The sequence below is a fragment of the Leopardus geoffroyi genome, chromosome B2, assembly GCF_018350155.1.
Source record: "Leopardus geoffroyi isolate Oge1 chromosome B2, O.geoffroyi_Oge1_pat1.0, whole genome shotgun sequence".
NCBI lineage: Eukaryota > Metazoa > Chordata > Mammalia > Carnivora > Felidae > Leopardus > Leopardus geoffroyi.
In genome coordinates, this window is record NC_059332.1 from 107158060 (window position 1) to 107170122 (window position 12063).

At 40.0% G+C, this 12063-nt stretch overlaps 1 long non-coding RNA gene across 1 annotated transcript; it reads right to left on the reverse strand.

Moving 5' to 3' along the window:
• Window positions 1–320: 320 nt before the first annotated feature.
• LOC123608936 lies at window positions 321–11657 on the reverse strand. Its single transcript, XR_006717522.1, has 3 exons — window positions 11577–11657; window positions 534–669; window positions 321–406 (listed from the first exon to the last, which is right to left on the reverse strand). It is a non-coding gene; the product is annotated as an uncharacterized LOC123608936 (long non-coding RNA).
• Between the last annotated feature and the right edge of the window lie 406 nt (window positions 11658–12063).

Genomic DNA, 12063 nt, shown 5'->3' on the forward strand with positions numbered 1-12063 from the left:
ATAATTTAGACAACTTCCAACTGTTTGAGCTAGAACATTAAATCCAGAATCTCCAATAACTGCATCCCTAGTGATAAATTCTATCTGATCTATAATTGTGTTCTTCCTTCCTCAGTCTGGTACTCTCAGAATCCATTTCCACACATATTCTCCATATTTTACCAACATAAATTAGCAGTCTTTCAATTCCTCTGATGGGTGTGTTTTCTCTTCTTAGATTTGCTTTAAAATGGATCTTGTGAGGCATACAGAGATCTCAATCAGCTTACAGATCTGGCGATTTTGAGGGGCAATGGAGGAATATGGAAAGAACTGACTTGCCTTGTAAAACCATTCCATGTGAGATCACTGAGGACTCCTCAGGTTAAACAGGAACAGCATCATCAGATAGGAAGGATTCTTTTGGCTACAGGCAAAAAAAAAAAAAAAAAAAAATCCTGTATGAAACTGGCCTAAAGAGTCAGAACACTTATTACATAACACAAGAAGAATTCTAGACAGAATTCTGACATTCAGGAGCCTCAGTGTATTACCTTTGTTCTTAGGTGAGCAGTCCTCATGGTTATTAAGGTGGCCACCAGATCACAATGTTTATGTTCAGTAGAAGAGAGACCATCCATCTCAGAGTCATGGATTATAAGTCCTCCCATTCAGAGTGATTTGCATTCTCTGCATCAGTAATGGTCACCATGGAAATGGCATGTACAAAATAGCATTCAATATTGGATTTCTGAACTGGTCATTAGGATAGAGGAAAGGAATTAACATGATGGCTCAATCTAATTAGTGTGCCTCTGTATAAAAGGGATAGGTTGAATACCTGAATAAAATTGAGGTTTTTATTAGAGAAAAGGACGGAGAAAGGTCCATATGATGTAACATCTATTGATATGGTACAACAACTATGGAAAATGAAAAATGTTCACTCAGTAGTCAGAGAAGAATAAATTTAATACAGTATTTAAAGCTTAATGCTCAATCTTAGAAAAGGCATTTTTTTCCTCTATATTTATTCTCCATATATAGCTTTGCTTTGGCATAATGTGGCTTCCGCTTTCTAGTGGAAATTCTATGCCTTTGATATCATTTTCTAGTTATACCTAATTATATATATGCCTACTAAGTTACTACCTCTTATTTACCTAGATAAAAAATGTTGATGCAATTTCAGTTACAAAGTTGTTTAAAGAAAATAAGCAGTGGTAGGGAGGAGTAATATGTGCATTTCTCTAAGTATTCCTTTTGATATACTTACACTTTCTAAAACAAGCTGACATTTTCCAAATGTGGTGGATTAAAAATGGTCACAAAATTGTTTACAGCTCCTTTCATCAAGAGGTGGAGTCTATGTTCTACTCCTTAAATCTGGGCTGGGCTTGTGTATTAGTCTTCTGAGGCTGTCATAACAAAATGCCATAGACTGGATGCTTATCCAATAGGAAAGTATTTTCTCATAGTTGTGGAGGCTGGAAGTCCAAGGTCAAAGTATTGGCAGGATTGGTATCAGGTGAGACCACTCTCCATGGCTTGTAGAAGGCCACCTCCTCACTGAGGCCTTTTCTCTGTGCATGCATATCCCAGGTGTTGCTTCCTCTTCTTAGAAGGGCACTTAGTCCTATTGGATGAAGGTCCCACCCTTATCACCTTATTTATTCTTAACTACTTTCTTAAAGTCTGTACATCTCCAAATACAGTCACATTGCAGGTTAGGGCTTCAAGATAAGAGTTTCAGAGGAACACAACCCAGTCTATTACACCTTGCTACTTGCATTAACCAACAGAATGCTGCAGAAGTGAAGAAGTGATGTCTATGACTTCTAACAAGTCCCCAAGAAGCCTTTGCAGCTTCAGCTCTTGCCTTCTTTGGAATCTCAACAATACGTGAGGAAGCCTGAGCTCACCTGCTGGAGAAGCCATGTGGAGAACTAAGGCACCCTAATTATTAACCCCAGCTAAATGCCCACTGATTGCAATTGCAAGTAAGCCTACTTGACGCCACAGGGGGCAGAGATGAGTCATCCGGACCGCACCTTGAACAAATTGCTGACCCAAGAATGGTTTTCTAAAAAATGGTGTTATATTAAGCCACTAAGTTTTGAGGTAGTTTTTATGCAGTAATAGATACACCAAGCTTTTTCTAATTTTCATTGCTTCTTCATGGCCTATCCTTTCACTGTCAGTTTAGTGAGATTTGAGAAAGAAGCAGACCAAAAAGTGTATTGTCATTTAGCCATGCTTAACTAGAAATTAAATGCTATAGGGGCACCTGGGTGGCTCAGTCGGTTAAGCACCCGACTTCAGCTCAGGTCATGATCTCGCGGTCCGTGAGTTCAAGCCCCACATCGGGCTCTGTGCTGACAGCTCAGAGCCTGGAGCCTGTTTCAGATTCTGTGTCTCCCTCTCTCTGACCCTCCCCCGTTCATGCTCTGTCTCTCTCTGTCTCAAAAATAAATAAATGTTAAAAAAAAAAATTAAAAAAAAAAAAGAAATTAAATGCTATAGATAAAAGAAGTGTTTTTGAAAGAGGATTAACTTAAAAACTTAGTCCTATTTTATATGTAGCTAATGAATAACATATAGAGTTGATAAGGTGGTAATATAAATAATGGGAGTTGAGGGGCGCCTGGGTGGCACAGTCGGTTAAGCGTCCGACTTCAGCCAGGTCACGATCTCGCGGTCCGTGAGTTTGAGCCCCGCGTCAGGCTCTGGGCTGATGGCTCAGAGCCTGGAGCCTGTTTCCGATTCTGTGTCTCCCTCTCTCTCTGCCCCTCCCCCGTTCATGCTCTGTCTCTCTCTGTCCCAAAAATAAATAAACGTTGAAAAAAAAATTAAAAAAAAAAAATAATAATAATGGGAGTTGATAACATAAGTAATTCCATGTATGCCTATAAAATATGAGGTGACAGCTCCGAGCAGGGAATGGAAAAATGTCATTCCACTTGTATTTACTGCAAATACCTAATGTCCCCTGTTCCATGCTACCTCCTAAGTTATGCCCTGTGGTTGGTAGGTAGGTAGGCTAGAGGAAGAGTGGGGAAATGAAGGTAAGGATAAGGAGGTGAAGTTTCCATTAACAAACAAAATAAAACGCTTAAGCAATTAAATAAAATTAAAAACACATGTATGTAATTTTATCTTGTCATATTCTAATGACCCACGTATCATTGGATAGTATATGTATATTGCTTGTGAATAAAAATGTACATATACTGGGAGGAAATGCTCATGATATTTTGACTTACAAGTGTAAATGGTCAAAAAATGCGGAGGATGGGCTAGGAAGCATGGTTGCCCTTTTAAGAAACAAATGTAGAAGACAAGTTTACTGGTCATGTAATATAAACAAACACCCAGGCCTACAAGATGTCATGTAACTGCCATGTCAAAGGCCCTGGGACTACATCAAGGCTTATGTATCCATAGTAAATACTTTTTTGGCCTGCTCTGTGCTATGACATTGTAATAAGATTTTGAAAGAATCAGAGATGGAATTAGGAGTTTTCTTGCCAGATCTAAAGTTTCTCCAATTCTCCTGGGGTTGCCCTTTTGGGTCAGAACTGATGTAGTGGTCTAAAAACCTAAAAGTTATTGTAGGGTTATTCTATGGGTTCATACCTATTCTAACATGCTACCAAAATATCCCTGGAGCTATCATACCTCCTGGCTCATTTTCTGAGTAGCCTAATCAGACTCAGTGGTGTGGACTTTGTTCTGGGCACCTTGCCTCAAGCCTACATGACCTCAAACTCAGATTCCAGGCACTGTGAGTTCAATACATGGCATGATTTTCTTCCACCAATTAGTTGCCTACAAGCTTCCCCTGCAGATGGTTTCTTATTCTTCTGGCTATTTCCATCTTTATTTCATTTATTTTTTTTCCCAAATGATTTTATTCATACTATTCTGGTTTTTAAGTAACTACTACATCCATTTCCATGCTTTTCCTTTACTTCTCATTTCCCTCTTAGCCTTCTTCCACCACTGCATCTGCTTTCTTTCCTTTCATTTTCTCCCCATTCATTTATTCCATGCTGTCATAGCTGCTTTCCTTTGTTCAGTTCAGAACATCAGCCAGAAGCTTCCTGTTGCTAAGTAACAACATCACCAACACACACTCTTTTCCACTCTTGGCTCATTTCTTCTGCTGCTTTTGTTAAGCCCATGGGTCAAATAGTCTCTAAAAGAAAATGAAGGGTGCTCTGTCTTTTCTTCATACCAAAGAGATGCACACCATCCTGCACAGTGCCCCTCTTATTACATTTTGACTTCTTGTTTTATCTGTTAATTTCCCCCAGGCTGTGAGATAACACAAAAAAAACACAAAACATCCTTTCCAGCTTGGACAATTTATAGATGGGCAGCAGGGATATAACTTCTGCTAAAGGAACAATGAAGGAGAAAATGCTTAAAGTTTAGTTACAAGGCATGGCACGGCTTCATGGAGGGCTTTTGCTTAGACCTCTGAATCAAATCCAGGTTTTAAGAGGTTTCCATGAGGGATCAAAGGAGCTAGCAAGTCCTTCGTACAGACCTTGACCTTGTTGAGTTTTGTGGAAGCTACTAGTGGCATGGTGAGTGTGGACTGCACCAAATAAAGGATAAAAACAATACAAGAACCCATTATGCAGTTTCCCAAATCCCCCTCCTTTTGCAGACATCAATCTGACATGATACTTGTACCAAAGGCATAATTGGAGTTGTGTCAGCCCTTTTACAACATGCTCTGAAGAGATTCCAAGTCTTCTGCCACATTTTAATAGTTTAATGGCAATGGTGACTCCATATGTCTAAACACTAGGATACAGTATCAGAGATACCAGGACCTTGAAAAAAAAAAATCTTTTCACCCTTGCAATGCCATAAATAATTTCCCTCCTTGGTGTGAATTCTTTCTCTCTCCTTGGGCATTTATGTAATGCCTGGAGGCCTTCCCTGACAACTCGGTCCCACACTGTTGCTCTCAGCTCTTTGCCCACAGTCAACACCGAGCTATTTGGGGGATGCTGGAGGCTGCTTTGTTGTTAGCACCACAGCCTTTCTCTTGCTGTGTCCCTGCTCCTCAGGCACTGCTCTCTGTGAGGGAAGGACTCAAATCCTGCATGTCATGTATACTTGATAAACTGCCTTAAATTTAGTAGTAATAGAACACAGATGCTTTGACAAGGCAGTTGTTGTTAGTTTCATTTTCTAAGAGGAGAAGGAACAGTAGTTTTGTGTGTATTTAAGTCCAAGTTTATCAGCAAAGTACCAGAAATGAAGTAGATGTGTTTCTGTCATTAACTAGGTCTGCAGACCGAGCATTGCAGTAGAGAACATTTTCAAGAGCTTTATTTGTCAGGACCTGTTGATACCCTGGAAGTGGGATCCCTGTGAGACTAAAATCCACTCCAAGGTATTCTAGGAATGCCTGACCAGAACTAGAACTGGCAAGTTACTACAGTTTTCCTTCTAGAAGTGAGCCCCTTGAGATGATGCTACGTTTTCTGAGAGGTTCAGAAAACTTTTATATGATTTAAGTTTTTATCTTCAAGTAATAACAAATGATGAGACATGTATTTGAACTTCCTGGAATTTTTGTTTTATGTGCTGTTTGCTTTAAACAACCGATAATTACATGCAATTTTCACTGCTCTTCAATATTTACTCCTCTCTTTTAAGTCTTTTCTCCAACTTGAAGTATCAGTCAATACCACCTACATCATAATAATTTCTTTTCTTCACATCTCTATGTATTTAATTCCTTTATCCCTTTCCAACCCACCTCATCGAGGTGGTTTTGAGTCTCACAGTCCCTGCTGTCATCGTAAACGGTGGCGCTTTCCCCCATAAACAGACTTACTCCTCACCTGGAACATCTACATGGTGATATATCCACCGTCCTGGAGGCCTCTCTCTCTCTCTCTTTTTTTTTTTTTTTTTTTGACCCCTCTGGTCATTCAGCCCCATACTACCTCAGCCACACCCTCAACCCACCACCCTGGACTGCTTCACCTCAGAAACCCTTAGGCAAGAATTTCTCTCTCCAACCACAATACCCTCCACTTCCAGCTCTCAGTTAGCTGGTCTTCACACAGGCCATCAGAACTATTCCAGGCCTTCACATCAGCCTTGCCCTATCTGCCCCTATTATCTCCTCCTCTCTTCACTCCTTCCCTGCCCAGCAGAGATCCCATGGTCCCTCACTTTAACCACTCCCTCTTGTGTCTCAGCTCCCTTGCTCCTCATTAGCCTGGCAAATCCCCAAGCCTGAATGACTTCATCTTTATGTTTCCCTGTGTGTGCCCACGCTACTGCGGTCCCCTGGAGAATAATACCACGCAGCCACGCGTGCTAGGCCAGCTCCACGTCATTAAGCACTAGTCCCTCAAAGGGGCCCAGAAACCTTCATCATATCCCTCCTCATCTATTTGTTATAAAGCATCATTCATTCACTCATTTACTCATTCCTTAAATATTTATTGAGTGCCCACTCTAGCAGTAGGCTGGGTCCTGAGAGGTAACTGTGAGCAAAGCAGGCAAGCTCTCACCCGCTGAGAGCTGAGGATCTAGCCTAGAAGACTGAAACTAAAACTAGATCAGAGAAGTGAGTTATTTGGAGGCTGATGTCTGAGAAGAAGGTGAGTGGATGAAGTATTTACTATGGCAAGTGGAAGAGAAGGTGACTAGGGAAACACAGGAGGGTTGCTGGACAGCTGTGAGGGACTGCGGCCTAATGACACGGAGTTGGAGAGTACCCATGGCCTAGTCGTGTTATTTCTCCAGGACACCTCGATAATGTGGGGTGTGGTGCACACAGGGAGACATACAGGTGAACTCACTTGAGGCTGGGATCTGCCAGACTGATGAGAGGAAAGGGAGTTGAGATACCAGAGAGAAACCCTATGGACAAGATAATATTTCAGATTAAAAACTACAAATGGATTTGTAGTGTCTTCTCTTCTTTTCTTTCTTTCTCTTTTTTTTTTTTTTTTTTTTTTTTTTTGTTGTTGTTGTTGTTGTTGCAGGGAGGGGCAGAGGGAGTGAGAGAGAGAGAATCCAAAGCAGGCTCCACACCCAGTGAAGAGCCCAGTGTCATGAGATCATGATCTGAGCTGAAATCAAGAGACGGATGCTTAGCCGACTGAGCCACCCAGGCACACCCCAAGATAATTATTTCTTTTGTAAACAGATACTAAATGTATAACTACTATCATATAACTGTCTAGAAAATTACTCAAAAATTAAAGGGCATCCTTAGACTCCAAAAAGTTGTCATCTCCTTGAATATTGTTCTGAGAGATACAGAAAACATTGATTTTTGCTAATTACTAGTTATTTTCTCTTTTCATTCTGAACATTACCCAAATACCAAACAACGAAACAATTCTCACTTAAAAAAAAAAAAATCAAACATTATAGAAGTACTCAGAATAAAAGTGAACTCTCAAAGCATCCCTTTTCCCCTTTCCCTCTCCCTGTCCCTGCACAGAAGCCTGTTAAGAGCTTGCTGTTCTGTCCATACAGTGCTCATTTCTAAGGGTTTACATACAAAAAGATGTTTGCAGGCATACGCATAAACACTTACGTTGTGGAAACTACATAGTTAAGTCATCTTTTCGAGAGGGCAAAATGTAAACATTAGAAAGGCGTGTCTTCCTTTAAATAGGAATAAAACTTTACGGCCTATGAAGCAAATCACTCGGAGCTAAACTTAAGCTACTTTCAATAAACTGATAAGAAAGCTAAATGATAGAGAACATTAACGATCCAGGAGCAAAACACAGAATTTACTTGCCAACTCATTATACTGAGATGATGATCTCAAGTAACACGGAATTTTGTGATACGCTTTTATCACAAACTAAATCTAAGTTAGGAAACACAACAGAGAGGATCTGAAAAGATAGGGACTCTATTAAATGTTTTCACTACAAACACAGAATTTACCCATCTGAACTGTAAACTATCCTTAGCTATCAATATCAGAGTTTGTGAAACATGTGTCAAATAATACAGAAAGTCGTCACAGAAAGAAACATAAGATTAATAATTAATCGTGCCTCTTGCTAGTCACTACACAACTAATTGATCCCTCAAGGAACTGACTCACTGAGTTTTCTACCTATGTTTCTTTCTCTGCCACCTCGAATTGGTCATGTATCTCCCACATTATAAAAACTCAGTGAGGGGCGCCTGGGTGGCTCAGTCAGTTGAGCGTCCGACTAAGGCTCAGGTCATGGTCTCATGGCTTGTGGGTTTGAGCCTCACGTGGGGCTCTGTGCTGACAGCTCAGAGCCTGGAGCCTGCTTCAGATTCAGATTCTGTGTCTCCCTCTCTCTCTGCCCCTCCCCCACTGTGCTCTGTCTCTTTCTCTCTCTCAAAAATAAACAAACATAAAAAAAAAAAAAAAAACCTCAGTGCATCTTTTGGAATGTGACCTAGCTTTTACAATAGTAGCTATCTGCTTGTTGCAGCGTGAGTCAAAAAACAGTTTCTCATTGTTTCTAAGATTAAGGACAAACAGTTTCTTCCACTTGTGCATTTCTAAATATACAATGTAGGGTAGTACTATGCAATTCCTCTTCTTCAACTTGCTTTTTTCATTTAACAATAGGCTGAAATCCTTTATGTAGTACATGATTTACCTCATTTTTTAAAATGCTTCTTCTTGTTCCATAATAAGAAAACACCATATATCAAACTACCTTCTTTTCTTAAAACTTCAGCTTTTGTTACTACAATGCTCTTATGTTTGTAGATGGGATGCTTATGCATATATTATGCAGATGGGATGTAATAGGATACTTACATGTATATTTTTGTTTATATATCTAAATATTTCTGTATGATACATACCTGCAATTGGAATTTTTAGGTAAAGAGGACTTTATACTTGTTTTTATATATATTGATTTAAATGCAAACTTTTATGTGGCAAAATAGGCAAAATATATAAAAAGTTAATTCACAGAACAGCAAATCTAAATCACCAACAAACACTCAAACTGATGAATAGCCAGGAAAATAAAAATTATACTATTAAACTAGCAAACATTTAGAAGACCAATAAAACCTACTACTGGTGGAAATATGGGAGAAAATGCTTTAACTTTTTTGGAAAGCAATCTAGCAACATATATTAAAATGGGGCTCCTGGGTGACTCAGTCAATTAAGCATCCTTGATTTCAGCATAGGTCATGATTTCCTGGTCGTGGGATTGAGCCCTGTGTCGGGCTCTGCATTGAGTGCCGAATGCTGAGCGTGAAGCTTGCTTAAGATTCTCTCTCTTCCTCTCTCTCTGCTCCTCCCCCACTCATGCTCTCTCTCAAAATAAATAAATAAACATTTAAAAAATAAAACTAAAGTAAAATCAAAAATATAGAGAGACTTCAACCAACAAACTCACTTTTGGAATCCAATTCCATAAAAACAAAAAAGTCCATAAAGTCAGAATATATAAACAAAGATGTTTTGCGCAGCACTCATTTCTTTCTACAAATATCTGTTAAGTGCTGATTACGTTGCCATCACTTCAGAAATGAACAAGGCACAGGCCCTTCCTTGAATGTACTCACAGCCTATGGGGAAGACAGAGAAGTTCACAAGCAATTGGAGTTCATGGAAGAGGTGCTAAGGAAGCAATCCAGACCTGGGATGGAAGGCTGCAAAAAACTCACTGAAAAGCACACTTTGCATGACCTTTTATGACACAGCATGGTTCTAAGACCTTGGATTAAGTTGTGTGGTCCAGGACAGCCGAACAGAGTAGAGATAACTGGACATGGGGAAAACACAATCCATAAACTTGCTATAAAACAAAACTGTGTTAATAAAAGTCACAGGTAATCTATTTTATTTTTTCAATGGCATTGGAGACAGAATATGAGGTGCAAAATGAAAAACAGATTTAGTTTTGGGGACTAAAATCCAGAGTATGTCCTTAAATGGTAACCAAAATTTCTATGCTATTCATAATGCCTAGTGTACTCTTAAAAGGTATTTGTGGGGGCACCTGGGTGGCTCAGTCGGTTAACCGTCTGACTTTGGCTCAGGTCATGTTATCACGGTTCCTGAGTTTGGCCCCGGTGTCATGCTCTGTGCTGATAGCTCACAGTCTGGAGTCTCCTTTGGATTCTGTGTCTCCCTCTCTCTGTCCCTCCCCCACTCATGCTCTGTTTCTCTCTCTCTCTCTCTCTCTCAAAAGTAAATAAACGTTAAAAAAAATTAAAAAGAAAGGTATTTGTGGAACCAATAAAGTAAGACATAGGAAGAGCATATAAAAAGGTTTAGCTCAGATAAGACTTTCTCTTGAATAGACTTTTCCTTCCTCCCTCCCCCCCCCCCTCCTTCCCTCCCTTCCTTCCTTCCACCCTTCTATTCTTCTCCCCCACCATTTTTAAAAAAAAGGAAAGACTCCAGTCCAGTTGGGATTCTAATCCTGTTAACCTCACTTTGACCCTGTTATTTCACCACTTAACAACGAGGCAAAATCATCAGCTCTTACATCATGAACTTTAAATGCCAAAATAGTGCTGAGCAATTTTTAAAACACAAATGTTTATGTTAAAAACAAAAAAAAAGAATGCCTAACATTAAAAACAAACAAACGAAACAGTTCATTAGAAATTGGTAATCTATGACAACTGGGATTAGGTAGATAATGGATTTCAGGAAGGGACTATTAGCCTGTGGAGAAACAAAAGCAGCACATCTAGGAAAAAGGTACATTTTCTCCCTAACTATTGTCATTAAAGGAAAAGACATTAGTGGGGGTTCTCTTATGGAAAGGCTGGGACTCTGCAGATTAATGAAAATGTTCCCAGTATCTAAGTGTTGCCTGGCATTGCTCCCACATCAACAGCAAAACAACTGCATAGCAACCTACATTTGCCCATTTCCTCACCCATTACTGTTTGTCCAGAGAAAACAACCCTACTACTCCCTGTCTGCCTTGTGAATTTTGTCAAACAGGAGTTGAGTCTGTATGCCAAGTTGAGGAGCGACACATGCTGGCATTTCCCAGCACATGCTGTTCACCACGTGGGTTCCTGGAGCTGCCTCTTGGCTCAGAGGAGCTCCCCTCCCCTCCCCCACTTCCTCTCGCAAAGACAACATGCAATAATGATTATCAAGTGTGTGTATGTGTGCTCCCAACTGGCCAAGCGCCCTTTAGACCCAGTGACCTGTTTTACGAATATTAGAAAAGCATTTCCAACTTGTTTTTTGCATTCTCTGGAATACACAGAGTTCACCCTACGAGCAGAATAGCAGTCACTTCTCAAACAAAGAAAACCCCCTCTAAATGCTGCTTTGCAAGAACTATTTGCCATCTGTTTATTTCCTCATGGCAGCACTGTGCATAGGGGACTCTAGCAATGGCACCAACGTACAAATCCAGACTGAAATACTTTTCCTCTTTCCAGAGGGTGTTTCCTTGAACTTTCCCATCTGCCTCTGAGTAAGATGTAGAAAATATTATTTATAAAATAAGACTAGTAAATGACTCACGGTGAATAAAAATAAATCAGGGTGCCGTTTGTCATCTTTAAGAGAAAAAGAAAAAGTAAAATGCTCCACAATTGGAGAAATAACTCACTTTTTCAAATCCCCTCAAGGAACGTCTTCAAAAGATAGGCAGGAAGAGGGTTTGTGAGGGTTAAGTTAAACTCAAGAAAACTCAAGAGGCAAGAGCAAGACCCAGCCCCTCATGCATATTCATAAAAGGCAACCTGAACTGTTTGAAACCACAAGGGTGACAGTGTTTCCTGCATGCACTTTGCCTCCCACACTGCCAGGAAACAGTATAAGATGAAGAACCCAGTGCCCGGCTTTGTAACATGGTTCATCAGAATGAGGATTGTTCTTCACAGACTTAACCCACACATTGACTGGATTTTCTCCATCGGCCTTATGATAGCTCAAGAAGTACCCATCTGTTAGGATCCATTTTAGAGCCATCCTTGTGCAAGTGTGAATTTCAAGACTCTGGCTAATAATAAGCAAAAAGGAATATGGCTATTTTCAATAGAGCTTTGGGCATTTATTATTAATAGAAATAGGTCAGTGTAACACACACAGGGAGA